At 45.8% G+C, this 26,413-nt stretch overlaps 1 long non-coding RNA gene across 2 annotated transcripts; it reads right to left on the bottom strand.

The window, feature by feature from the left end:
* Positions 1-819: 819 nt before the first annotated feature.
* Positions 820-26,411, bottom strand: LOC104846904 (uncharacterized). 2 transcript variants are annotated; one of them, XR_010317957.1, is made up of 4 exons: positions 25,969-26,411; positions 23,220-23,480; positions 9,034-9,949; positions 820-2,934 (listed from the first exon to the last, which is right to left on the bottom strand). It is a non-coding gene; the product is annotated as an uncharacterized LOC104846904 (long non-coding RNA). The 2 variants fall into 2 exon arrangements; XR_776032.3 differs by lacking the exon at positions 820-2,934 and having other exon boundaries at positions 2,941-9,949; positions 25,969-26,406.
* Positions 26,412-26,413: the final 2 nt, after the last annotated feature.

Consider the following 26,413-nt stretch of genomic DNA (forward strand, 5'->3'; position numbering starts at 1 on the left):
GGCCCCTTCTCGATGTCCCCTCCAGCTCCACAGTCAAGGACACGAGGTCCCCCTCCCCAGCACACTTGGTAAGTCTGTTTCCTAACTTAAAGCAGCAAAGGGACACTGTTTGCCCACCTCGTGGTGTGTCACTTTCTCCCTCCCCTTTCCCTGAAGCTGATGGGGTCTAATAATGTTCCTCATAGGTATGAGCACAGTGAGGAAGAACTCAGGGGTCGGAGGTTTAATATGTAAACTGCTTCCACCTCAGCACAGCCGCACACATGGCCTGATGTCCTCACCTTAAGTGGTGTTTGTTACCGTGCACACCACATCCTTCTTCACATCTAGGACAGGGATTATAAACACCGGCCCCAACCAAAGGCTGCTTCAGGTCCTTCCCTGCTGTCATCTGAGTCCCTCTGCCTGTTTCAGACAGGCGAGGGTTTTCTCCTTTCTCCCCTGTTGGAGCTCATTCTCTATCCCCTCTTCTTCCCTGTAATCACGAGGCAGAAGTTAAAGAGGCTCTTCTGTACAGGATGTTATAGGAAAGAATTCATTAAAGCACATGCAGACAAAAACCCCACAGGATGCAGGCACAGAGCTAAGGCTCTTCTGCCAAGCCCTGTGGCAGCACCAGGCCACAAAGGAAAGTCTGGATGGTGGGGAGCCTGAGAGCCTAGAGCAGTGGGGTCAGAGCAGGTCTCCTGAACTCCTCCAGCCACGCAAAAGCTGCCAAGAGATGTCCCTGGAACGTGGCTTTGCATTCCCTTTAACTGGACTTTTCTTAAGAGCTGGGGGCAGCCCTTGCCTTGAGAGCCAGCCAGCTCACAAGCCAACAGTGCTTGCTACTTGTACAGTGAGCCTCAGAACCATAGAGGGTGCAGCTAGAAGGAAACCCAGCTGGCATGATCTGTCACCCATTTTACAGACTGGGAGACTGAGGGTGTCATTGTCACCACTCTACTAGGTATAAGGCATGGGGGATACAGTTTGTTTTTTAAAACTTTATTATAGAAAACTCCAAATATGTACAAAAGTGGAAAGAATTATTAAGGAACTCCTTTGTTCCCCTCATCCACGCCCCCACCCTCCCACCACAGGGGTGTTGTTTCAAAGCAAACTGCAGACATCGTTTTATCTGATTCATGACGTTTTAAGGCATCCTGATAGCCCTTGTTCATTAAAAGCTGAGTCCAGTTGAGGAGAAAAGTTACATATAGAAAGATAAATAATACTGCAGTAAGTCTGTGTGATTTCCAGAAATCGTGAGCCCTTGGTAGCTTATAAAATGATGTCCTGTAGAGTTGTCAGATGGTTGTCACAGGCATGTGCTGGGAGACAGGGCGAGGACCGATTTCATGGTTGTCTAGGAGAGGCAGAGCACCTGTGTAGGGAACAGCAAGCTGCAGGACCAGCCCAGGCTGCCCCTGAGAAATGCACATATCTTGAAGCAGGTTCTATGGCATGTCACGACGTCATGAGCCGCCCATCGAATGGAGCATACATATCCCAGACTGCACCCAGGGATAGACAGGCCAGTGTGGTGGCTCTGGCGCCCAGGACTCCCATTTGGGATTGCCACATGTGAAGTACAGGTGCCCTCTAGTGGTGCCAGTCAGTTAAGGCAGAGAACCTGCAATCCCACAGCCACCCAGCAGGAACCTGGCTTGTCCCCTGTCCCAGCACAGCCATCTCATTAACTGTCTCAAATCCCTGTTCTTTTTGGTCTCTGCCTGCCTCCCATCCATCCTGGGCCATCTCTTTTCCCCACACCAGCTATCTCTGCGTATTGTCTAAAGCCTCCATCTACTTGTAGAGGACGTGATTTCTTTCTAAGTCCCTGTGGTGAAAATGGTTAACGCAGTAACAAGCTCGGCCGCTAACCAAAAAGTTGGAGGTTTGAGTCCATCCAGAGGAGCCACAGAAGAAAGGCCTGGCAAGCTACTTCTGAACCTATGGAGTGCAGTTCTACTCTGACACATATGGGGTCACCATGAGTCAGAGTTGACTCGACAGCAGCTGGTGACTGGATTTCCCTACACAACTAACAAAAGTATCCTAAATTTCCTACCCTGTCGGTTACACAGAACAATCCATTTTTGAAAAATAAAAAACTTGGGCCTAACCTTCTTCCTCCTGTGAGTATTATCCTATTTCCTTTCTAATGTTTACCATCCAGATTCTCAATCAAGGGCTGTGTCATTGATTCTCCAGTCTATTGCAGCCTGGCTCGGTTCTCCAGTTTCCATCTAATAACTAAGTCCAGTTATTGTCTTCCTACTTTTTCTCAACATAGGTGACACCTGACAGTATTTACTGCTTTCTGCTTCCTGGCATTCCCTTTTCATTGTCTTGTGATGCTGTATTAATATATTTCTCCTCAGTTATTTGTCCTCTCTGAACTTCCATATTCTTCCTAGATTCTTTTCCTGAAATAAATCAGCTACTCATCTTTACTTCTTACCCCTGTGGAAGTGACGTGAAATCCCTAAACTCTCCACAAGGTTCTATTCCCACGGCTCTGACTGCCGAGCAAACATCCAACCTGTGCAAACGTGTGTTCTGCAGATAATAGTTAGCGTTGTGATGGAGCAGGGCCTTCTTTGTCTGAGGACAGAGAAGCATCAACTGTTGATACATTCCATTGTAGATAGCAAAATGGATAATTTTGCAGTAAATTGTATATCACTGTGCTCTGTATTCTAATGTAGAAAAAGCAGAAACTGGCATCAAATGCTCAGGGAACATTTATGGGAGAAAGCTTTAAAATTAACTTGGAATTCTAAAACTTGGGAGAAGACCACCATTTTAGTCACAGAGAATCTCATTTCAGCTTCTGAGATACGAGGGAGCCGGAGAGGAGGGTGTGGGTGCTGATGCTATAGCATTCAGGTGGTTTGAATCCCAGCTCCAGGCGAATTACCTCCTCTCTCTTTGCATCAGTTTCCTTGTCTGTAAAATGGAGAATAGTAGAGGGAGGGACCTTAGAGAGTTGTGAGAAAATGAAGCACTGCGTACAATGAGCTTAAAATAGTGCCTCACACCAAGTAAGCCCTCAATGACTGTTAGCTTACCACCACCTCCAACCCCCCCCCCCCACTACTACTGGAAGATTAGAGACTGAGAGAACAATTATAATACTGTTTAATTAGCAAAGCTATGAGATGATGTGGGCCTGAATTAGTTGCCAGAACAAATGGACAATTGCGAAGCTAATAGAGATAATGAGCCTATAGAATTTAGCATCTAATCCCCCAAGGCTATGACTTAATTGGTCTGGGGTGGGGTTGGTATGGAAGCTTTTTTTTTTTTTTTTTTAAGATTCTAAGATGCAGCCAGAGTTGGGAATCACTGCCTTATCGGGGTATCTGTATCAGAGCCAAGGGAAAGGAAGAGCCAAACACGATCCCCCACCCCCATTTCCCATTTACAAGGTGCTGGTTTTCTCGATGGAAACCCTGGTGGCATAGTGGTTGAGCTATGGCTACTAACCAAAAGGTCAGCAGTTCAAATCCACCAGGTGCTCCTTGGAATCTCTATGGGGCAGTTCTACTCTGTCCTATAGGGTTGCTGTGAGTCGGAATCAATTCGATGGCAGTGGATTTTTTGGTTGGTTGGTTGCTTTTCTCGATAGGCTACAGGTGTGAGTAGGACTTGAAGGTTTTCAGGAAGTGCTCATGGAGGTTTTGGGTGCTGGCTTTTTTAAAAACACTTGCAATTATGACATTTATTTTAGAATCATGAGTAAAACGTTTTAAGAATGAGGTTTGCCCTGGGAGAAGGGCAAGCGAAGGAAACAGCCTGACATTTGCTGTCTCCCATCAATTCAGTGTGTGTAAACCACCATAACCAGGCAAGGGTAGGGGGTAGAGTTAGGTATGACGGTTGTTGTTGCTGGGTGCTATAGACTTGATTTGACTCAAAGTGACTCTGTGTGACAAAGCAGAACTGCCCCATAAAGTTTTCTTAGCTGTAATGTTTCTAGAAGCAGATCGCCAGGTCTTTCTCCTGCAGAGACTGCCATCCTGTAGGTTGACAGCTGAGCACTTCACGGTTTGTGCCACCAGGGCTCCTTAGGTATGATTACTACTCAGGTTTGACACCTTCAAAACAAGTTCTAAAACTAATCCACCGTAACATTTTATAGTTAACTGTTCGCAGTATCAGATTTGTGATCTCACTGGTTATAGACTATTACCTGGCCTCACCATGGGCCCATGGACCCGGCCCCACCTTCCCCTCCACCGACCTCTTCCCTGTAGCCCTACCCTCCACTACACCCAGCCACAAGACACAAATACATGTACTTGCAGAATATAACCACTACAAAGATAGAAATACCATATATTTTGTTCTTTTTTTTTTTTTTTTTCTTTCACAACCCAGCACCTGTCGTGTGTCTGGCACAGAGTAGGAGCTCAAAGAGCTTTTGATCCAATCCGTCTTATTCAGGACTTTTTTTTTTTTTTTTAATATTTTTGAAGCCATAAATAATACATGCACTGTGTAGAAAATGCGAAAAGGCACAGAAAAAGACTTATAATCCCACAACCTACAAATATATAATGCTGCGTAGTGTTTCTTTTCCGTGTGTGTGTAGACCTGTAAGTTGCTTTCTATGTGGCATGAAAATGCTCCCTGTCCAGGGAGATACCTAATAAATGCAACTGAGTCACCGAAAGGTCGGCGGTTCAAATCCACCAGGTGCTCCTTGGAAACTCTATGGGGCAGTTCTCCTCTGTCCTATAGGGTCGCTATGAGTTGGAATCAACGGTAACGGGTATGGTTTGTTGTGGTTTGGTTTTTTTTTGTTTGTTTTTTGAGTCACAGGGAGGTGCTTCCAAAGGCCTGGGAGTAGAATAATTCATATCACTTGGAAGTGGTTGCAGTCTCCCAAAAGTTTAGGTTGGCTGTATCCGGTTTTTATAGGGTGGTCATATTTTTAGGTGATAGTTATAAATTTCAGTTGTTAAGCTGCATATCTAGAACCCAGGGTTGGGGGGGCATAGAAAATAAGGGAAAATGTAAAGAACAAATCTAGATGAAGATGGTACAGAGGCAGAAACACCTACCAGCTGTTCACTCTGCCACTGTCTTCCTGGGTGCCTTTTTTTTCCTCCCCCCAATTCCCGTACCCCCATCCCCAGCCCATGGTACCCACTAATCTGCTTTCTGTCTCTGCATTCATCTATTCTAGATACTGCATATAAATGGGATCCTACAATATTTGTCCTTTGGTATCTGGATTATTTCATTCAGTGTAATGTTTTCAGGGTTTATCTGTGTTGTAGCCTGTATCAGGCCTTCATTTCTCTTTATGGCAGAATCATATTCCACTGTATGGATATACAGGTAGGCATCACTTAACATCCAGATACATTCTGTGAAATAGAACGTTATGTGATTTGGACGCTGTGTGAACACCTGTGTCCAAGGGGCGCAGGGCTCAGTCAGGCATATGCATTGAGGTCCCAATGACTTGTAAGGGAATCTGGGCCTTGGAGCACTTTCTTTTGGGCTTCCTGGACTGGCTAGAACATCCATGCACAGGAGAAGAGGCTACACAGCTTTGTCTGCTGGGACCTCTCCCAGATCTTGCCTGATGTATCTCTTTGCCTGTGTCCTTTCTGGTTATAATAAATGGGTACACTGTAAGTGGAGGCATCTCTGTGAGTTCTTTGGGGCATTGTAGCAAATTATTGAACCCACATTTGCCAAACACTAGAAGGACAGTCCTAATTCATGGAGACCCAACTCTTGGTGGGTAGGGTTAGAGAGACAAAGTGCCATGTGGGTGGGTTGTGTCAGAATGAAGTGGGAAAGTAGGGATATGAGTTATCTTTACATTTTGGAAATAAGCCTCATGTCAACTGTTATTAACACAAGTGCTTTGTAGGGATAGCCTTTGAAGCTACCAAGCTTTCACCCACTAGTTTCAGCAGGCATCGATGACCTTCTGCTCCGTCATTCCTTCTGTTGGTTTCTGTTACTGAAGTTTAGCTTCTCTGAAATTCTTACTCATCCTCCTGCTTCCCACTCATTAATTTCAATGTAGAGCAGAATTGACAATGTGTGGTAAGTCAAATCTGTGCCACTGATAACACTGGTGAAAAAGATGATAGATTCAGAGAAGAGAAACCAAGATACTAATCTACCAATGGTGTTCCTGAAGAATAGACCAAAGCAAATGAAAAAGACTGTAAGAAAGTTAAAATGAGCTTTACAAACAAAAACGTGAATTTACAGATGAAAAGAGCTCCCTTGAAATAATTAAATGAAAATTGACATTCACCTAAACACATCTTGGCAATCATTTGAATTGCAAGGGTTTTTTAAAAATTCCCAACAGGCATATTCACGCAGAGGAAAAAAGGGCTAGTGCGAAAGGAATACAAATCAAGGTAACCTCAAGATTCTCTTTTGCAATCCTTAATGCTAGCAAATGAGGGAAAAGTCAGAGTTTTGGTAAGAAATGTTTATCCCAGGAATTTTATGTCCAGTCCAACTTGCAAAGACTTCAAAACTGCCACTTTGGGGGAAAGGCCCGGAGGCACATTCCAGTTCCCTCAGAATTTTTTCTGTCCTGTTGCCCTGAAAGATCTCCTTCAGGGCAGAGACTTGTATCTTTAGGTCTCTCAAGGCCTCCAGCACACTCCCTGCCACAGGCTAGGGCCTCGGCAGCCTCTGGCTCTAAGAGGGTGCAGCCATAGGATGTTCCCTGGAGATACACAAGTGACTTAAACCAAAAAAAAAAAAAAAACAACCCATTGACGTCGAGTCGATTCCAACTCCTAGTGACCCTATAAGACAGGGTAGAAGTGCCCCCACAGAGTTTCCAAGGAGCTCCTGGTGGATTTGACCTCCTGGTTAACAGCCATAGCACTTAACCACTACTCCACCAAGGTTTCCACAGGTGACATAGGGAAGGGGAAAAGGAAAAAAAAAAAAACAAAAAAAACCACTGTCTAAAATTTACATGTCCCATTAATCTTTACTGTATGGAATGTAAGGACTACGGAGGCAAACCCGGACCTCCCGTGGTGGGGGTGGTAGGGGATGAATAGCTGCGGCTTCACTCACCTGCTGGCTTCCAGAACATTGCAGCTTAACGGCACTGCACCTGAGCTCAGCTATGTGGATTTACAGGTCTCTTGGTTTTAACTAAAATACCCTTAAGGAGATGTACAAGTAGCTTGGAAAGAGTCCTGCAAGAAACATTAGCTGAAAATACTACTATTGAGCAAAAAAAAAATACCAGAACTGGCACTTTTTATTGATTGGGGTCTATGATCAAAGAAGTATAGAGACTCAGGTCTCGCAGATCACCTGTCCCAGACAGCAGAATCAGAATAACATTGATTGTTGCAGCTGGAGACAAAGCCCTTGGAGGCCTCTTTCCAGCCCCTCGTCTTGCAGCTCAACAGTCCCTGTCCTGAGGGGATAGTGCCTCTGTGACCACTTCACAGCTCCTGCCCTCCCCTGGAGGATGGGCTGATAATTTAAGAGCAATGCCAATTTCCTTTTCCCCCAAGCCCTGCTTTTAGGCGGAATCTCTTGAAAGTCTGCCCCCTGCCCCAGAGAAGGTTGCCTCCATCTGTAAATAGATAGTTGAAGAAGGGTGAAACAGGTTTCTTAAAAATGACAGCAGTCCAGTAAGACTCTGAATATTTTTCCTGAGCAGTCTGTTGGCAGGTCTGTGAATGATGGTAAATATTAGGCTTATCTGTGCCTGAGCCACAAACCCCATCCTTCTGCTCTCTGAAATCCAGAAGAAAAGAGGATCGTGAGTGAACAGGAGAATGGAGACTTTGTGAGGACCTTGGACTTGAGGTGTCTGCTGGGACTGTTGAGGAGCTGTGTTGGAGTAGACTTTAAGCTTGAAAGCAAGTTCTGAATAGTGAGAGAATGGACACATTGCTTCTTCAGAGGCCAGGAATTTAAAGAGCTCTGGCCTTGACTAGCTCTAGGAACAGACGAAGAAACACCTGGGCTGGAGGAAAGGTGTGTTGGAGCAATGAGACAGAAGGAACGAGGTCCGAGATGCTCTTCTTTGGATAAATCTGGACTTGGCTACCTTGCTGTGTACCGTGCCTTGGCTTGTGCATGCTGTGTGTACTAGGGTTGTCCACTGAGGGACAGAGAGTGAGTCCCTACAGGGGTTGACCACTGAGAGACAGACATTGAGCGCCTATAGGGTTGCCCACTGAGAGACGGACAGTGAGCCCCTATGTGGGTTGTCCACTGAGAGACAGAGAGTGCATCCCTACATGGGTTGTCCACTGAGACGGACAGTGAGTCCCTACATGGGTTGTTCACTGAGACAGACGGTGAGCCCCTACAGGGGTTGTCCACTGAGAGATGAACAGTGAGTCCCTGCACCCCTGACCTTGGCCTGAGTGTGTGCTGCCTGGATGCCCTGAGCACAGCTACCGCCAAAGACAGCCTTCCCTCCATTGGTCCCAAGAGAAAACAATTCTTGCTTATGAACCCAGCGGCTTCTTCTCAGACTGACTGAGGAAAAGTTTGCCTTCCTCTCTCCTTTTGTAAACCCTCTGCAATCGCCTCCCAGTCTATTTTCTAGACAGTGATACTACCTAATGGGGACAGAAGTAACTCACAGAGCGTTTAAGTGAGTACATTAACGCTCATTTCCCTGCTTTGTACTTAACTCTACCCCCATTCAGTGCTGTTTGCCAGCTTCTGATGAGGCCACACTCAGCACGTGGGAAGTCAGGATTTCATAATACCATTAGCTGTTTTAACATGGATGACTAGAAGTTATACAGGCAAATGTACAGGCACTCCCTGGATTACAGAGGAGTTCCGTAACTAAGTCTGTCTTTAAGTCAAATTTGTATGTAAGTCAGAACAATTAGGTACAGTTCATATCTAATGTCAGTTAGATGTTTGTCTTAGTATATAGTGTACTTTTCTATACATAAAAAACATTAAAGGAACACGTCCAGATACACCAAAACATCTTTAACATAATAATGTTAGTAGTTGTTAGGTACCCCGGAGTCGGTTCCAACTCACAGTGACCCTACGTACAGCTGAACGAAACACTGCCCGGTCCTGTACCATCCTCACAATCGTTGCTATATTTGACCCCATTGTTGCAGCCACTGTGTCAGTCCATCTCATTGAAGGTCTTCCTCTTATTCACTGACCCTCTTCTTTACCAAGCATGATATCCTTCTCCAGGGACAGGTCCTTCCTGATAACATGTCCAAAGTATGTGAGAAGAAGTTTCACCATCCTTGCTTCGAAGCAGAAATCTGGTTGTACTTCTTCCAAGACAGATTTGTTCATTCTTCTGGCAGTCCATGGTATATTTAATATTTTTCGCCAACACCATAATTCAAACACATCAATTCTTCGGTCTTTCTTATTCATTGTCCATCTTTCACATGCATATGAGGCAACTGAAAATACCATGGCTTGGGTCAGGTGTACCCTTAGTCCTTAAGGTAATATCTTTGCTTTTTAATACTTTAAAGAGGTCTTTTGCAGTAGATTTGCCCAATGCCATACGTCACTTGATTTCTTGACTTCTGCTTCCATGTATTATTAAAATATAATAATGATAATGTTTTGATGTGCATCACAAAGTAGCAACTATTTGTTATCACAAACCATTGTATGTACTTCAAATTTTTAATATAATTGGCTTTATGGGGGTTGTCTCGTTAAGTCGGACATTCCTAATGCAGGGACTGCCTGTAAATAAACAGGTGCACAGGAATTCAGAATGGACAATAGCTACTGAGTTCAGATGGTGTGATTATGTTTTCTAAATCCTTTATAATATAGTCACATTTAAAATTTGTGTTATATTTTTAAGTAGTAGAATGATAATTAAAAATTGGAAAATAAACAGAAAGGGAGGCAATAAAAACAGGGTTGCCCGTGTTTCCACCATTCAGACGTACCCACGGTTCACATTTTGGTGTGCTTCTATTTAGTCCTTAAAAAAAAAAAAAAAAAAAGTTTTAGAATTGCAGTTATTTCTTTTACCATTTACTATCACTGTAGTACTAATTCTATTACTTTTATAATACTAAAAATCACCCTTTAGACAAAGTTGTTTCCAGGAAACACCAATGCATCATTTAAATGCATTGGGGTTTCCCAGAAACCTGATCTTAAGTAAAATTTTTATACTTTTATTTGTGTGATATGTGCATGGAGACATCTTCAAAAACAGGTAAGTGAACACACGAAAATAATTTGAGAATTCGTTACATGCTGTCAAATGAACCAACCAAGAGAGGTGACAGGAAGCTGTCCTTGGCAAAGCACATTTCCACCAGCAGGGCCCAGCCAGCAGCTGGCGCCACCTGGTGGTTGTGATATGAACAGTCTGAATCCTCTGCCTCATATCTGTGGATCTGGGATTAGGATCCTGGGTTTGAGGCCTCTTCCCTCTGAGTCCAAAAAATACCGGGCCGTTGCCATCGAGTCGATTCCGGCTCATAGTGACCCTACAGAACAAAGTAGAACCCATATAGGACAAGGTAGAACTGCCCTATAGGGTTTCCAAGGCTGTAAATCTTTACAGAAGCCAACAGCTGTATCTATCTCTTGCGGAGAAGCTGGGTTTGAACCGCAGACCTTTTGGTTAGCAGCCAAGCACTTAACCACTGCACCACTGGGGCCCCTTCCTCTCTGCAAAGGCTCCTGAAAGTGGAACAAGACTGCTGTCAGCACACGGATATCAAGGAAATGTATAGATGCGGGTTTGCATCATGAGCACCAAATAGGCACCATACGGAAGGGCAGAAGGGTTCACGGAATCGATGAAATGAAAAATCAAGTGGGAAGACATCAGTTTGGAGTTCAAGCCTCAGAGTTGCCTCCAAATAATTTCTTCTCCCTGAGTAACTCATTTTCCTTACTATATTTAAAGAAAAAAAAAGTCTGTCCTTTCGGTCTTTGAGAGGCAGGCAATATAAAACACTCTGGGTTTATCAGAACCATATGAATTCCAGTTGACATTTCTTAGCTCTGTGTCCTGGGCTAAGTCACTTAGTCTTTCCGAGCCTTAGTCTCTTAATCTGTAAAGTGAGGGTTATCATAGCTTCTTTGCTAGACATTTTGCCAGCCCTGTGCTTGTAGTGTTGCTGTTGTTGTGTGATGTTGAGTCGATTCCGACTCATAGTGACCCTATAGGACAGAGTAAAACTGCCCCATAGGGTTTCCAAGGAGCGCCTGGTGGATTCAAACTGCTGGCCTTTTGGCTAACAGCTGAGCTCTTAACTACTGCACCACCAGGGCTTCGCTTGTAGTGTAGGTGCTCAATAAATTGTAGTTATTCTTAAAAAAAATATCCTTATTGTTGCTCGGATTAGGTTAAAACAATTAAAAAATTAATAGTTTACCAATTCTAAGCTGCAGTTTTTCCCCATTTTAACAACCCTGAATCAGGATATGTCAACGGCATGCCAGTCTTACTTTCTTAGTAGTAATATAAGACAGCCCAAAAAAATCGAGTACAACTACCCCATAGGGTTTCCAAGGAGCACCTGGTGGATTCGAACAACTGACCTTTTGGTTAGCAGCTGTAGCTCTTAACCACTATGCCACCAGGGTGCCCCTTAATTCCAGTGGTGTTTTAAATCAAATGAAATGGGTAGTTAGGTCAGCAAAGTATTTGAAGTGTTATGGGGAGAAGTGTTTGAAGTCTTCTTGGGTTGTGCCTGTGTATGAATAATAGCTGACATAAGGCTAACTTCCAATATGTGGAAGATAACTCATATCCCCACTTTCTCACTTTATCATCCTGACACCAGCTACCATGTGGCACTTTTTTCTCTAACCACCCAGAGTCGCGGCTCCACAGGTTAGAACGATGTCCTTCCAGCCCCTGCCAAATAGGCAAATGCCAACTTCTCTGCTGGTTATCACTGCCCCTGGTGGGTTCAGTAACTCACTAGAATGACTCAGAACTTGTGAAAACTATTACCTATACTTATGGTTACCCATTTATCATAACCTGAAAAAATACAAGCATAAAATCGCATCAGACAAGGTCTGGGGGACCTCCATTGTCCCCAGGGACTTGCTGCTCCCTCTCCTGTCCGTGGCCCATGGATATTCTTGACAATTGAAGAGACCCAAAGAGAGTGCTCTAAGGTCCAGGGTCTCCTTGCCTTTGGAACCCCAGTGAATACGCATGACTGTCAGTTCTACTCCGTCCTACAGGGTCGCTATGAGTCGGAATCGACTTGAGGGCACTGGGTTTTGGGTATTAGCCCCACTCCCCTTCCTGAAGTTAGCCAGCCAGGTGAGGGGCCTATGTGGCCCCTATTTGTCTGGCTGATTTGGAGAACAAAGGCATCATGATCGTTCAGGTTATTTTCATAAGCCAGCTTCAAGTGAAGTCCTTTGTCCCTCAATCTGTGACATCTGGTCAGGTTAACTGATTATGTGTGGTCTGATGGTGACAATTTCCCCACTGTTCTGTCCCCAGTCTCTTTCACTGTAGACTTGAACTTGAGAGCTGCTACTTCCATGAAATGTACTTGGGAAGTGTTGGGTCTCTTAACATTCACTGAGATTACGCAGAGCACAGTTTCTCATTCAGCAGCCTTTGGAGTCAGCTCCACAGAGTCTACGTGAAGTGAATGACCAGGGGCTGTCCTGGAGAGACTATGTTGGAGGATAAGTGTAATCTCTTCCCCCATTCTGGTGGTCCCTTCTGTGCCGTTTGGACTGCTGCCCTTCTCTTATAGGGCTGTTAAGAGGACTGAAGGGGATGTTGCATGGAAAATGCCTGGCACCTATTAGACCCAGTTGGTGACGGCTGGTTTTACTGTCCATCTCCTTGGCAACTGTTTCTCTCTGTCTTTCAGTCTAATAAAGTTCCTGTTGTACAGCACCCACATCACATGCACCCGCTGACGCCCCTCATCACCTACAGCAATGACCACTTCTCCCCTGGCTCCCCTCCCACACACCTCTCCCCAGAGATTGATCCAAAGACAGGTAAGTTGTCTGCCACGCAGGCTGGACCAGACTGGGTGGGCAGGCTTTCCTTCCTGGGTAATGGTAACAGCTTATGAACTTGCCCAATAACTGGCCTCTTCAGTTTCTCCATCTACCTTTCCTGTACCCTCCACATCACCGAGTCGTTGTGAAGATTAAAGGAAATCAGATGAGTATGCAAGGAGAGCCCCTGACACATGGGGCCTGGCTCCTCAGTAATGAGCATTTGATGTTGGTCTGTCACTTCGTTGGCTTTGGAATCTCTTAACACTTCAGTAGCAGACTGGATGGAGCTGGAGGAAAAAATCTCTTCTAGCTTCTTCTTGACTGAACTTAACACAGGGGCAGGCTCTGTCTCCCAGACCAAGAACTTTGCCCTAAACTGAGTATTTTCAAACAGTGTAGTCAGACTTATAAGTATGCCTATAAAGTGGTAAGGCTGACTAGCTTTTATTTTTTACTTCGCACACCAGACCTACCCATCCGGGGAGCCATGGTTTTCACAGAGTTCCCACAATGTAGCTATGGCTCAAAACATCTTGGGAGCCTTTCTTTGGAGAAATAAAGGTTACTACAAATTACAGATAAGAAAGGACAGCTGTGGAACAGAACTCCAAAGCTTATTTCTCCATGAATGAGACAGGTTTTCTGGAGAGTTACCTAACAGAGGACTCTGGGGGAGGCCCTGGGTCTCTGTTAGCCCAGGACATCTGGTCCCTCTCTCAGATGAACCTAACTCCTGTATAACAGGCAGCTGGGAGTCACTCCTACCCCCAGAGATGGAATCCTTACAGAGAAGATCCATTGTCCCACCTCACTCTGAACATGTTCTTGACTGACTGGCCAGAGGCACCAGGGAAGTGACAGGCAGCAAGGATAATGAAAGAATAGGGCCTTCCAAGCTCCAGACCATCTGGGGGCAGGGGGATGTCCACTTTGATGTTACTTCAAGGTGTTAAGCTAGGGCCAGGAAACAGTCTGACGCCTCTCTCTTTGGAACCAGGAATCCCCCGGCCCCCTCACCCATCTGAGCTGTCACCGTATTATCCACTGTCACCCGGAGCTGTCGGACAAATCCCACATCCCCTCGGCTGGCTCGTCCCACAGTAAGGAAACTCACAGCCTTTTTTACCCCCATCTCTTCCTTATGCTTAGCTCTGCATTCTGCATCTCCAGCCACCCCTGAGGCCCATAGGGAGACCCAGCTCTTGGTGCCGAGCCTTTTCAGAGGCAAAGCCCAGCCCTTAGACCTTCCTGCTCAGGCCCCTTCTCCCACTCTTACTGCTACTTCCAGACCCTTATTTCTTATCCTTTCTCCCAAATCCTCTCATTCTCCGTCCTGAACTCTCCCGTTTTAACTAAAATGCTGACCGGATTTCCTCGCTCCTGGCCCTTCCAGACAAGGACAGCCCATGTACTCCCTGCCTCCTGGCAGCTTCCGGCACTCTTATCCTGCCCTGGCCATGAATGCCTCGATGTCCAGGTGAGTCCAGGGCTGGGGCTAAGAGCACCAAGTGGCCATACAGGGGACACCTGTTCCCTAGTGACTTCACCATCACAGACTATCAAATGGTCTTTTTCTTGTCGTTAATGAGGAGGCAGGGGCTCACTTTCCTCCCCACCCTCTTTGATGAGGGGCCTTCTCTTGCCCGTGCCCTGTCCCCAGACTGGGATGGAGACTACAGACAGCTGTTTGTTTTCCCATCTCTAAGAGCTTCAAAGCCCTAGCATTCCATCTTCCTGCCATGGCCCCCCGACAGGTTGGGCTTCGTGTCACAGAAAACATTTGAGTCCATCACACCAAAGCCAGAGAACTGGGAGAAGATTTTTTTTTTTTCCTTAAATGATGTCAGAAGAGGCTTTGAAATGGTGTTTCTGTCCTGGGCATGATGACCGCACCTCCAGTGATAAAAATAATACACTGCACAGCATATGCCCAATTGCCCACTGTGTGGTACCCTGCTCTGGCCCTTTATACCTTCTCATGTGTTCTTCATTCTGCCTGCTTCCGGCACCAGATATCATCATTCTGCATGTGTGTGGGGAAGGGCAGAGTTATTAGGCATTTCCCCCGTCTGGTTCTATAGAGGAAGATGAATGGCCTTACAGGTCTCTGCCCTAAAGGCATAGAGCCATCCCTGTCCCTGCTAGGTAACAGGCATTCAGCCTGAATCCCTCTGTTGTCATTTCTTTCCTCCTTGTATACAGCCTGGTTACCAGTCGGTTCTCCCCTCACATGGTGGCTCCGGCCCATCCTGGTCTGCCCACCTCAGGGATCCCCCACCCCGCCATTGTCTCCCCCATCGTCAAGCAGGAGCCAACGCCCCCCAGCCTGAGCCCAGCGGTGAGCGTGTAAGTGGCAGGCAGCCTGGACTGGGGGTGCGAGGGTGCGATTTTGAACTGGCAGTTGGGGTAGGGATGGTGTGGCCAGTCTCCAAGCAGCAGACGCCATTTTTCTCATTTGACGAGCAGCCCGGCAGCCTCCCTCAGTCACATCTCCCCCTTTTGACTTGTTCCCTTTGACTTTCTGTGTTCCCATCCTTCCAGAGACCTCATGCATCTTTTCTCGCATTAGGAAAAGTTTTAGGATCAGGTTTTAGAGGCTGAAAGAGAACCTGAGAAAACTTTTGGCCTCCATCCCCCTGTGATACACGCCAAATGGGCAGCCCAGGAACGAGAGCCTTTTCTCCAGGCCACGTGGCTGTCTGAAGGCAGAGCTGAGATCAGCACCCAGGCCCGTGCCATAAGCGTGACAGGGAAGCCTGAGACAGTACTTCTTGGCCAGGGAGACCCTCTTGTTCCTGCCAAGTGCCCCACCCCATTCCTGTCACCTGAAGCCAGTGTGTGCCTGCACAAGGAAGAATTATCTCCACTCTAACCACCCCCCTCTGTTCCTCTGTCAGGAAATTACTGGGGGGATTTTCAAAGACTATGCCTTTGAGAGATTTCAGAGGTTGGCAACCACTTGTGGAAGGTGCTCAGGTGCAGCAAGCTGCCGTGGCAACTCGAGTTAGCATCAAGGCAGCTCGGCTCCCTACCCGGAGATGGTTGGGCTGTCCCCGCAACAAGAGGCCAGGGTCAGTGAGGTAGGTCAATGACAGCTGAGCCAGGCTAACCTGCAGCCATGTGACTTCCCAGGAAATCACCAGTGACGGTGAAAAAGGAGGAAGAAAAGAAGCCCCATGTGAAGAAGCCTCTGAATGCCTTCATGTTGTATATGAAGGAGATGCGGGCCAAGGTGGTGGCTGAGTGCACTCTGAAGGAAAGTGCAGCCATTAACCAAATCCTGGGAAGAAAGGTAAGACCTGCCCTTGTCCTCCAACCCGTGGAAGGAGCCTGGGCCGCAAGGGGTGAGGATCTTCCGGATTCCTGGTTTCAAGTCGTCTCTGACCCTCTCTCTCTTAGTGGCACAACCTGTCTCGAGAAGAACAGGCCAAGTACTATGAGCTGGCCCGGAAGGAACGGCAGCTTCACTCCCAGCTCTATCCAACCTGGTCGGCCCGGGACAACTATGTGAGTGCCTACTCTAAGCAGGGGACACTCAGACCCCAAAAGCAGCATCTGTAAGAGGAAGCCAGGAATAGGAAGTTAATTACCTTTATAGAGGACTCTTAGACCAGAGAGGTTTCCCTTTCTGTAGGAATTAGAACGGTATTTCAATTCTCAGGAGGCCAACACGGAAATGGTTTTGGTATCCCAAGGATAGACTTAAATTTTTGCCTTTCCCATCTGAACTGGCCTGTCTTTGATTCCATAATACAGGGTGCAATGTGAGCCATGGGCTCGCTCTGGTGGTAAGTATCTCTAGCCAAGGGTTCCTACCCTGGGCCTCAAAGTATTAGCCTCGGGGACATATAAACTAGACAGATTTTTGTGTGTATGTTCTCATCTCCTTCTTTCTGTTAAGAGGGTTCCTAACTGCATCAGATTTTGACAGAGACTTAGGACCCCTCAAAAAAAGATCCAAACCATTGTTCTAGGGACACAGATGGAAAAAAAGTCCAAAGAGCAGTGAAAGGACAAGGCCTTTCAAGAGGGCCTTGGCACCTGTGTTGGATGGGAAGACTCCACTGTATGGGAAAGAGGGGCAGGCAGACCCAGGAGGCTCGCGCTGCCTCCTCCCAGGGCTCCTGGAGAGAGCTGATCTGAATTGGCTTCCTGTCACCATCCCCTTCACAAAGGGAGGGCTTCACACAGTGTGGGCACCATCCTGTCTCCCCTTCCTATCCAGCAGCCCCCGAGAAGGCCGTCCCTGGTTACCTCTTCCTGTGGCCATATTTTTCAGGGTAAGAAAAAGAAGAGGAAGAGAGAAAAGCAGCTGTCACAGACGCAGTCACAGCAACAAGCCCAAGAGGCAGAGGGTGAGTCTCAAGGAAGGCACTGCTTCCTTTACTTCTTTGCGGCTGTCACAGCGACACCCGCCTGTGTTTTATGTCTGAGTCTCTGATGGATACCATTCCACAGTAGTTGCTGTTTTCAGGGCCTCTCCCTCACAGCATCCTCACGTATACTCAGGTAGGTGTTACATTAGCCCTTTTTAGAAAGGCCCAATTAGAGGCTCCGAGATGGTAAGGAATTTTCCCAGTCACTCTTGTTGCTAAGTGGTGGAGGTAGGATTTGATCCAGGACTTTCTCACTTCAAAGCCTGGACACTTCTCATTGGAGTTGCATCTTAAATGAGGGTTAGGTTCTAAAATGAATGCATAAGATAAAAATCAAAAGTTGTTGACATTATCCTTGATACTCCCTTAGGAAGGCACATTAGACCAACACTCCACCCATCAGTGAGTCTGGCAGCATCCATTTTTCCTCCAGTGTTTCTGTGCCTGAACACCAAGAAATCATTTGTTTGAGTTTAGGGGCCACTTTGTACTATACCTTTTTACACCAGAATCACTTAGCACAGAGAGACATTTACACTCAGGTACATGCTGTGGAACCGTAGCCATCTAAAGAAGACCTGACTCACACCTCCCATCTCAGGCCATTCGCACCAGTACACAATGCAGTGAGTGGAAGGGCCTATCGAACTGTTTGCAGCATCTGAAGTGCTTTTTCCCTTCTTTTCATCTGCATATGAATGCATATAAGTGAAATATGTGTATGGACCCACTGTGTACCGTGCTGCACAGCAGGTGCTACACTATCACTGATTGTGCCATAAGCCACGGATTTTAAAGGATCCCAACAGTGATGACTTAGGAAAGGAAGAAGATATGACAAACTCAGCTATTTTTCCTCCAGTCAGATACTAAGTAGGTTTTTGTCAGTTTTGGCATTGCCCCTTCTCTATGGTGCTAGTGTTCTGTAAATGCAGTTTCCTAGTCTTGAAAGCCTTAGAAGCAATTGTGGATTCTTACTTCCCTCCCCATAAGCATTCCTAGATTGCCAGAATACAGATGTATAGCCAGGTCTGTTCTGTTGTTTGTAAGCTATTTTATTCAAAGGGTATGCCTTACGCCTCTGTCATCTGTTGCTGCATAATAAACCTTCCCAAGACTTAGTGGCTCAAAACCACCACCACCATATATTCTCTCAGGACTCTGGGTAGACTGGGCTCTGCTGGGCAGTTCTTCTGCTCCACATTGTGTCAGCAGGGGCAGCAATCATCTAGAGGCTCATCTGGGCCAGAACATCCAAGATGGCTCACTCACACAGCTGGTACTTGGTCCTTAGCCAGGGCTGTTCTTCAGCACCTGCCTCTCCAAGCTTTGAGCTGCTCACTCTTCCTTGTATTTTTTCTCCTAGGTGCTCTGGCCTCTAAGAGCAAGAAGCCATGTGTTCAGTACCTGCCCCCTGAGAAGCCCTGTGACAGCCCTGCCTCCTCCCACGGTAGCATGCTGGACTCCCCCGCTACCCCCTCTGCCGCCTTGGCCTCACCAGCTGCCCCTGCTGCAACCCACTCGGAGCAAGCTCAGCCCCTCTCCCTCACCACCAAGCCAGAGACCCGAGCCCAGCTGGCTCTCCACTCGGCTGCCTTCCTGTCAGCCAAGGCTGCAGGCACCTCCTCTAGCCAGATGGGCAGCCAGCCTCCCCTGCTGTCCCGGCCCCTCCCTCTTGGGTCCATGCCCACAGCTCTGCTGACTTCTCCCCCTTCCTTCCCAGCCACACTCCATGCCCACCAGGCCCTCCCAGTGCTACAGGCCCAGCCTCTTTCCTTGGTCACCAAGTCTGCCCACTAGGCCGCCCCCTGACCTATTCAGGTCGTCAAGTGACTCATCGAGTAATAATGATTCAGAAGAAAAAAAAAGGTAACTTTATTGGTCAATATTTGACCACTCTGGACTGTTCTGTGAAGTGACTGGTAACAACAGCACTTTGCATTTTGTAGATGTAACCAGTAGCTGATCTTAAAGCTTTTTTAAAAAACAAAACAAAACAAAAAAAAATCTTTAAAAGAACTGAAAAGTAGTGTGTTATGCTTCCCATACGTTCTGTGGAGCAGCTCTGGTGGTACAGCAGTTAAAGCACTTGGCTGCAACCAAAAGGTCAGCGGTTGGAACCCACCAGCCACTCCCCAGGAGAAAGATGTGGCAGTCTGCTTCTGTAAAGATTTACAGCCTTGGAACCCTGCAGGGCAGTTCTACTCTGTCCTATAGGGTTGCTAATGAGTTGCAAACGGCAGACAGCGGCATGCACTGTGGTGGATGGACCTGGGCAGAAGACACCGTTCTCTCTACCTCCTTCATTTCTTGCCCTTCTCCCTCTTGTCATCACCCCCACCTGCCCCAATGCCCCCCACTCAGTCTGCATGTGTGCCGTTGCTGTGATGTCTAACCTGGTACCTCTTCACTCATCTAGATCCCATTCCTAGTTGTTTCCTATTACTTATCCCCAGTTTTTATCCTCAGCACCATGGGTTCTGCCCCTTTCTCCTTTGTTCTCTGCCCAGTGTAAGGCTCTTACCACGTGAGAATACATCATTGCCTGATTCGCTTCTACCAGCATCCTGTTTCCCTCAGTGGGAGCTAACCCCCCAGCCTCCAACTTTTGGTGGGGAAAGAGGTCTTCTGAAATGGTTCTCCCCAACATTTAAAGGGACTCAAGGTGCCTGCCATTCCCTCAGTGAAGAGGTCTGTGTTCCACACCTTTACCAGTCAAGATCCCCTGCTCACACTCCCAGGGTGGCAGAGAGGACCTGGCTGTAAGGTCTGGCTCCTGTCACCTGGGCCAGTGCTAGCACAATCTGCCAAAGTTCTAAAGACCCTCTTCCCCTCCCTCGTCACCTCACATGCTTCTTCTGTTATTTTTTTTGTTTGTTTTTATGATTTTTTTTTTGGAGCAATTTAAACTCCCAGTTGTTTATTTTCACAAAAGAAAATAAAATTGCAGTTGCAAGACCTTTCCTGAGTATTTCTTTGGTTCTTTTGTTGAATCAGGCCACCTGCTTCATGCCAAGCCCTATGCTAGGATTTTGCAGGCACGCAAAGAGGATTAGCACTTACTGGAGGGGGATCGGAAACATGCCTGACACAAAATCCAGTTTGGCTTCCAGTCTTAAAAGTATGTGGACTAGTCAAATACTGATGACCAAATGTGGAGGAGTCTTTTTTTTTAAACACTTGATTGAAATTATTTTGCCACCGGGAAGATATTCTGGTTATGTTTCTGACACACATTTGTCTGCTTATAATGGCAAAGATCCAAGGGGCATTGTGGGTGTTACATTAACTTTATCCAAAGAATTTGGTCTTTGTCCTCAGTTTATGACAATCTTTAAAAACAAACCTTGTAATTTAAGTGTCTTCAGTAAGACTCCAGACCACACCTAAGTAACCAGTTTATGCTGGTGTGGGGATAAGGTGACTCTGGGGTGGGGGCTGGCCAGGCCAGAAAGAACCACTGTGCAATACCTCATGATCACCTTGTGATATGGAATGACCTCAGGGAGAGAAGCTGGAGTTCGTTATGTAATGAGACCCCCAATAAAAGGTCTGGACACGGAAGCATCGTGGACTTCCTGGTAGAAGGACATCAACGTCCGTGGGAGGACAGCACACCCTTTGGGATATGGAAGCCTCGTGTTGGGAACCCTTCCAGACCTCAACCTCTGCGCCTCTTCATTTGTATCCTCTTTTGCTATAATAAACCTGTAAGTACACCACATTCCGGGAGTTCTAAGAGTCATTCTCATGAACTGAACCTGAAGGAGCAGTGGAAGCCTGCAGGTCAAAAGTGAGGGAGGCCAGGAATCCCTGAGCTTACAGCCAGTATCCTAATGGCGTAGAGGGAACTCAAGAATTTGTAGTCAGGTCAGAAGTAAGGGAGGCCAGGGGACCACCCAGGCTTGCAGCTCACATCCTGAAGGGGTAGTGTGAAAACCCTGAATTTCTAGCCAGCAGGTCAGAAGTGAGGGTGCTTTGTGGACTCCCAATCTTGCTGCTGGCATCTGGAGTCTTGGGCCTACTTGGCCCTACTGTGTCCTTTTAATTTGTGAGACCTGCCCTAGCTCTGGAGGCTAGCCGAGAGAAAGACGTGCTGCCTGGGCAGCTGGTGTCAGAGCTGAACAGAGAAGTGAAAAACGGGTATTTGATACTGTGTTTGATCGATCGAAGAGTTATCCACACAAGCATCCTTTGCCTGTTTTATATGGTATCTAGCATTGTAATGAAATTGTTTTAGTAACAGCTTTAATGGCAATATTCACAAAATTCATTCCTTTTTATTAAAATATTCCAAATAATATTCTAGTGTATGGCCATACCACATTTTGCTTATCTGTCAGTTGATGGACATTTGCACTGTTTCCACCTTTTGGCTATTAATGAATAATGCCGCTATTGATATTCAGGTACAAGTTTCTGTGTGGGCATGTTTTCATTTCTTTGGGGTAACCTAGAGTGCAACTGCTGAGTGATTTGGTAACTCTGTTCAGAGAAACTGCCAGACTGTTTTCCAAAGTAGTGACACCACTTTACATTTCCCCCAGCAGTGTATGAGTATTCCAGTTTCTCCACTGCCTCACTACTACCTGTCTTTTTAAATAGAGCTACCCTAGTGTCTGTGAAGTGATATCTCACTGTGGCTGTGATTTGGCATTTACCTGACAGCTAACAATATTGAGCATCTTTTCATGTATTTGTCCATTTATATATCTTCTTCGGAGAAATGGCTTTTCAGATCCTTTGTCCATGTTTTGATGGGTTGCCTTTTTGTTACCCAGTTGCAAAGCTTTTTTTTAATACAGCCTAGATATATCTCTTATCAGATACGTCGTTGTTAGGTGCCATTGAGTCAGTTCCAGCTCACAGTGACCCTATGTACAACAGAATGAAATACTGCCCGGTCCTGTGCCATCCTCACAATTGTTACGCCTGAACTCGTTACAACCACTGTGTCATCAGATACATGATGTGCAAAAATTCTCTCCCATTCTGTGTGCTCTCTTCACTTCTTTGATGGTGTCCTTTGAAGCATAACTGCCCTACCAGAACCTCCGGTACAATGTTGACTAGAAGTGGTGATTGGACACCCTTGTCATACTCCTGACCTTAGGGGGAAAATATCCAGTCTTTTGCCATTAAGTGTGATGTTAGCTGTGGATTTTTCATACTTGCCCTTTAAGAGGTTGAGGAAGTTCCCTTCTATTCCTAGTCTGCTGAGTGTTTTTATTATAAAGGGGTGCAGGGAAATTTTAAGATTAATGTTACCTCCTATCATGCCCTTAAACCAAAACTGGTGTGAGTTAGGACTTAATACTAAAATCTGCCTTCCACTCATCCCAAGGAGGAGCACTGCCTGGAGAAAAACTATGCAACTCAAATAGGTGCCACAAAAGAATCGTGGTGCCTGAAATCAACCTTCAGGGCTACTCACCAATTCCTACCCTCGTCCTTTGTCAGCTCCCTCTCCTAATCCCCTCGACAACTCTTCTAACTCTCTACCATTTTCAAGTCCTCAACTTAATCCCTACCTCCTCATTCATGGAAGACTGCCTTGCCTCTTAAAATATCAAGAAAGTTAAGTCCAGCAAAAATGCTGTATTTCTATTTCTCACATTGCAACCTAAATATCTACACAATCCCTACCCATTCTGTCTTCCCACAGGTCTCAAGGTCAACCCTTGTTCAAGGTCAACTCCACTGACTTTTATACCCCAGCCCTTCATCTCTTGGTACCTTGTCCCGTCAGTCATCTGATGATCACACTTCCTCTTAATGCAACTTTCCCCTCCGTCAACAAGTAAACCCAATCCTTTCCCATATTAAAGTTTCACATTGAAACTTCCAGAGAAAATAGTTTCTGCTTACCTTGCCATTCACTGCTTATCCCACTGCAACCAGGTTTTGATGTTACCAGTCTACTGGAATTCCTAATTCTGAGTCCTTCTCTTACTCTATGCTGTGTGTGATACCGTTGATTTCATTTCCCTTCTAGAAAACACACAGTTCTGTGACAATTGGGAGTCCTCGAATGATGCCGATAGAAGAAACAGTGGAAAACAAGTAGACGGTAGTGCCCCAGAAGACAAATGACAAGACTAGTTGTAGCACTAAATGCTACAAAGAGGCCTGCAAAATAGGAATTGTACGTAAGATTTTGTAATGTGCTTAACTTCAGTTAGCAATCTTATCCTATGCAAATATGTGCCTGTTAAAAAAGGGAGAACCACAAAAATAGTCACAATAATAGCTAGCTCTGGATTATGAAATACTTTTCTTACTTTGGCCTATCCTATTTTCTAATTTTTCTATAATGAACATATTAATTATAATAATAACTAGCAATTTTGGAGGCTTAACACTGTTAAATCCTATACATGAATTATCTAATTCTCAAATTTTTATCCCCATTTCATAACAAAGCTGATATCTAAAACAACTAAGTAAACTGCTCAAAGTCATGTAAATTATTTGTTCATTAAAGATTAAAGAATACAGTTGGACTATTTTTCTCCTGTCAAACTGGCAAGTTAAGAATATTCAATGCTATCAAGGACTAGGTGAGTAATAGAGTGACCCTGGACAGGTTAATTTTTTCTGAGTGTCGTCTCATCTTAAAATGCACCAAACCAGAACGTGACACTAGATTAAAAAAGTAGCTGTTAACCAAAAGGTCAGCAGTTTGAACCCAATAGCCACTCTGTGGGAGAAAAGATCTGGCAATCTGCTCCCATAAAGATTACAGCAGTTCTACTCTGTCATATGGGGTTGCTACAAGTCAAAATCAACCCAACAGCACATAACAACAACAGAAATTTCAGAATAACCCAAATGTCTAATATTAATGGAACTGCCATAAAAATTATGATAAACTCATAAATTCCTTTTTTAATGAAATCATTAATAGTGTTTTTTGAACAATGTGTAAGTTCTAAGGAAAACTCTTCTACCTTTGAACTCCATGCCCACATTTCCAACAACCTCCTTCCAACTTGACTGTCTCACAGGCATCTTAAACAATCAGAAGAAAAATCAATTTTTATACCCCACCTCCCTCCAACTTGGCCTTCCTTTAGTGTTCCCTACTTCAGAGAAACAGCACCTCCACGCCTTACTCCCTCACTGCATGCCCTCATCTCCAAGGCTTGTCAGTATTACCTCCCAGATTTATCCAGAATCCAACCATTTCTCCCCATCCTCACTGTCCCCACACTAGTCCTACCTGGACTACCGTAATAGTCTCCTCATTAACTTCCAAGGCAACTCCTCCCTCCCCACTCTCCAAATAGTTCTCCAGACTTCAGCCAGAGTAACCTACAAAAATCCCAACTCTGATTACATCTTTCTCCCACTTTAAACCTCTTCAGTGGCTTCTTCTTACTTACTGTCAGATATAATACAAAACTCTGGGCATGGCCCACAAACTGCATAATTAGGACTCCCTTGCTCTCCTGCCTGGTACTTGTGGATACCATGTCAGATTTAATAATTTGCCACCCCCTGCCCCTCTCATTAAGGAGTCTTGGTGGCACGGTGGTTTAGTGCTTGGCTGCTAACCAAAGGTCAGTGGTTCAAACTCACCAGCTGTTCCACAGGAGAAAGCTGTGGCAGTCTGCATCCATAAAGACTGGTGGATTGGAACTGCCAACCTTCTGGTTACCAGCCAAGCTCTTAACCACTGTCAGGCTGTAATCCTTTCTGGTAGGAGTGATTGCCGCTTATATTTCAATCTGAGTTAACTGGACATATTTTCTGTTAATTCAGTTGTATTTTTGTGCTCCACATGTTTTTGTAATCTGGACAACTCTCAGATCATTTACTTCTTCATCTGGTTTTTCTCCAGCCTCAACCCCTGCCATTCTCCTCACTCCCCCTTGCCTCCAGGCCTCTGCACTTGCTGTACACTCAGCCAGCAAAGGTCTCCTCCTCCTCTCTTCAGCCCCACCTAGGAAATACCTACATCCTTGGTCTTCTGCTCAAAAGTCCCTTCCCAGGGACGGATTACCCAATAAACCAGGTATGCACAGGCTCACTTGTGCTTACTTACTAGTCTGGAGTACACAATTTCACCTTTTTTTCACCACATCTTTGATACCCTTGTGAAACTGTGCACAATAGATAGTAAAAGCCTAACATTTTCTGCATCACTATCTACAAACCACAACTGTTCATAGTTTTCCATCAGCATTTAATGAATACACATAACAGTAACTGTAACTGTTGGGATGCAAAACCATTTACCCAGTGATCCCAATTTGGGAAGAAAATGAATATGCATAAAGAAGAAGGCAGAAAATGCACTCATTAAGAAGACGTGGGAAACAAATGCATCTGTATTTGCTTTTAAAAAAAAAATGAGGTTGGAAACACAGTAAGCCAATATAACTGGTAACTTGTGTAGGGAGCAAGGGCTTTCAAACGTATTTTTTTTTTTTTTAAATCCCGTGATTTTTCAACCACGGGAATGTATTCCCTAACCAAAAATATTAAATATTTGCAAAACAAAATACACTAAAACTTCAACGATGAGAATATGGTGTTGTTTTCTACTTCCATACTTTAAATTCTCTGCAGTGAATATAAATAACTTCTATGATCAGAAAAAAAAAAATCGTACTTTTTAGGGGAGATCTTTGGCCACGTCGGAGCTTTCCGTGGAGTCGCAAGGGCGGTGGGCAGGGAAGCGAAGGCTGGCGCGACGACGGTCCGGATGGGTTTGTTTCCAGACAGGAGCGCCTCGGGCACAGCAGGGAAAGAACCAGGAGAAGCGGAGACTGAAAGGGCGAACCGAGGCGGAAAGAACAGGCGGCCGGCGCCAGCGAACTCGCTCCGGGACGTTTCGCCAGCAGGGGAGCACCCGCTTGGCCTGTATGTGTCTCAGAACTACGAAGAAGGAAAAAGAGAATGACGGTCTGTTGAGGTTGCTTTTGTGGAAAAATAAACAGCAGAGGTGGACAGACTTCCCACCGGAAGACTCTAAAGCGCCCGGCTGAGCGAAAGCACTACCGCCTGAAAGAAGCACCGGAAGGACTCGGCGGCCGGGCAGCCCTTGGGTAAGCCCC

The sequence above is a fragment of the Loxodonta africana genome, chromosome 15 (genome assembly GCF_030014295.1).
Source record: "Loxodonta africana isolate mLoxAfr1 chromosome 15, mLoxAfr1.hap2, whole genome shotgun sequence".
Classification (NCBI taxonomy): Eukaryota; Metazoa; Chordata; class Mammalia; order Proboscidea; family Elephantidae; genus Loxodonta; species Loxodonta africana.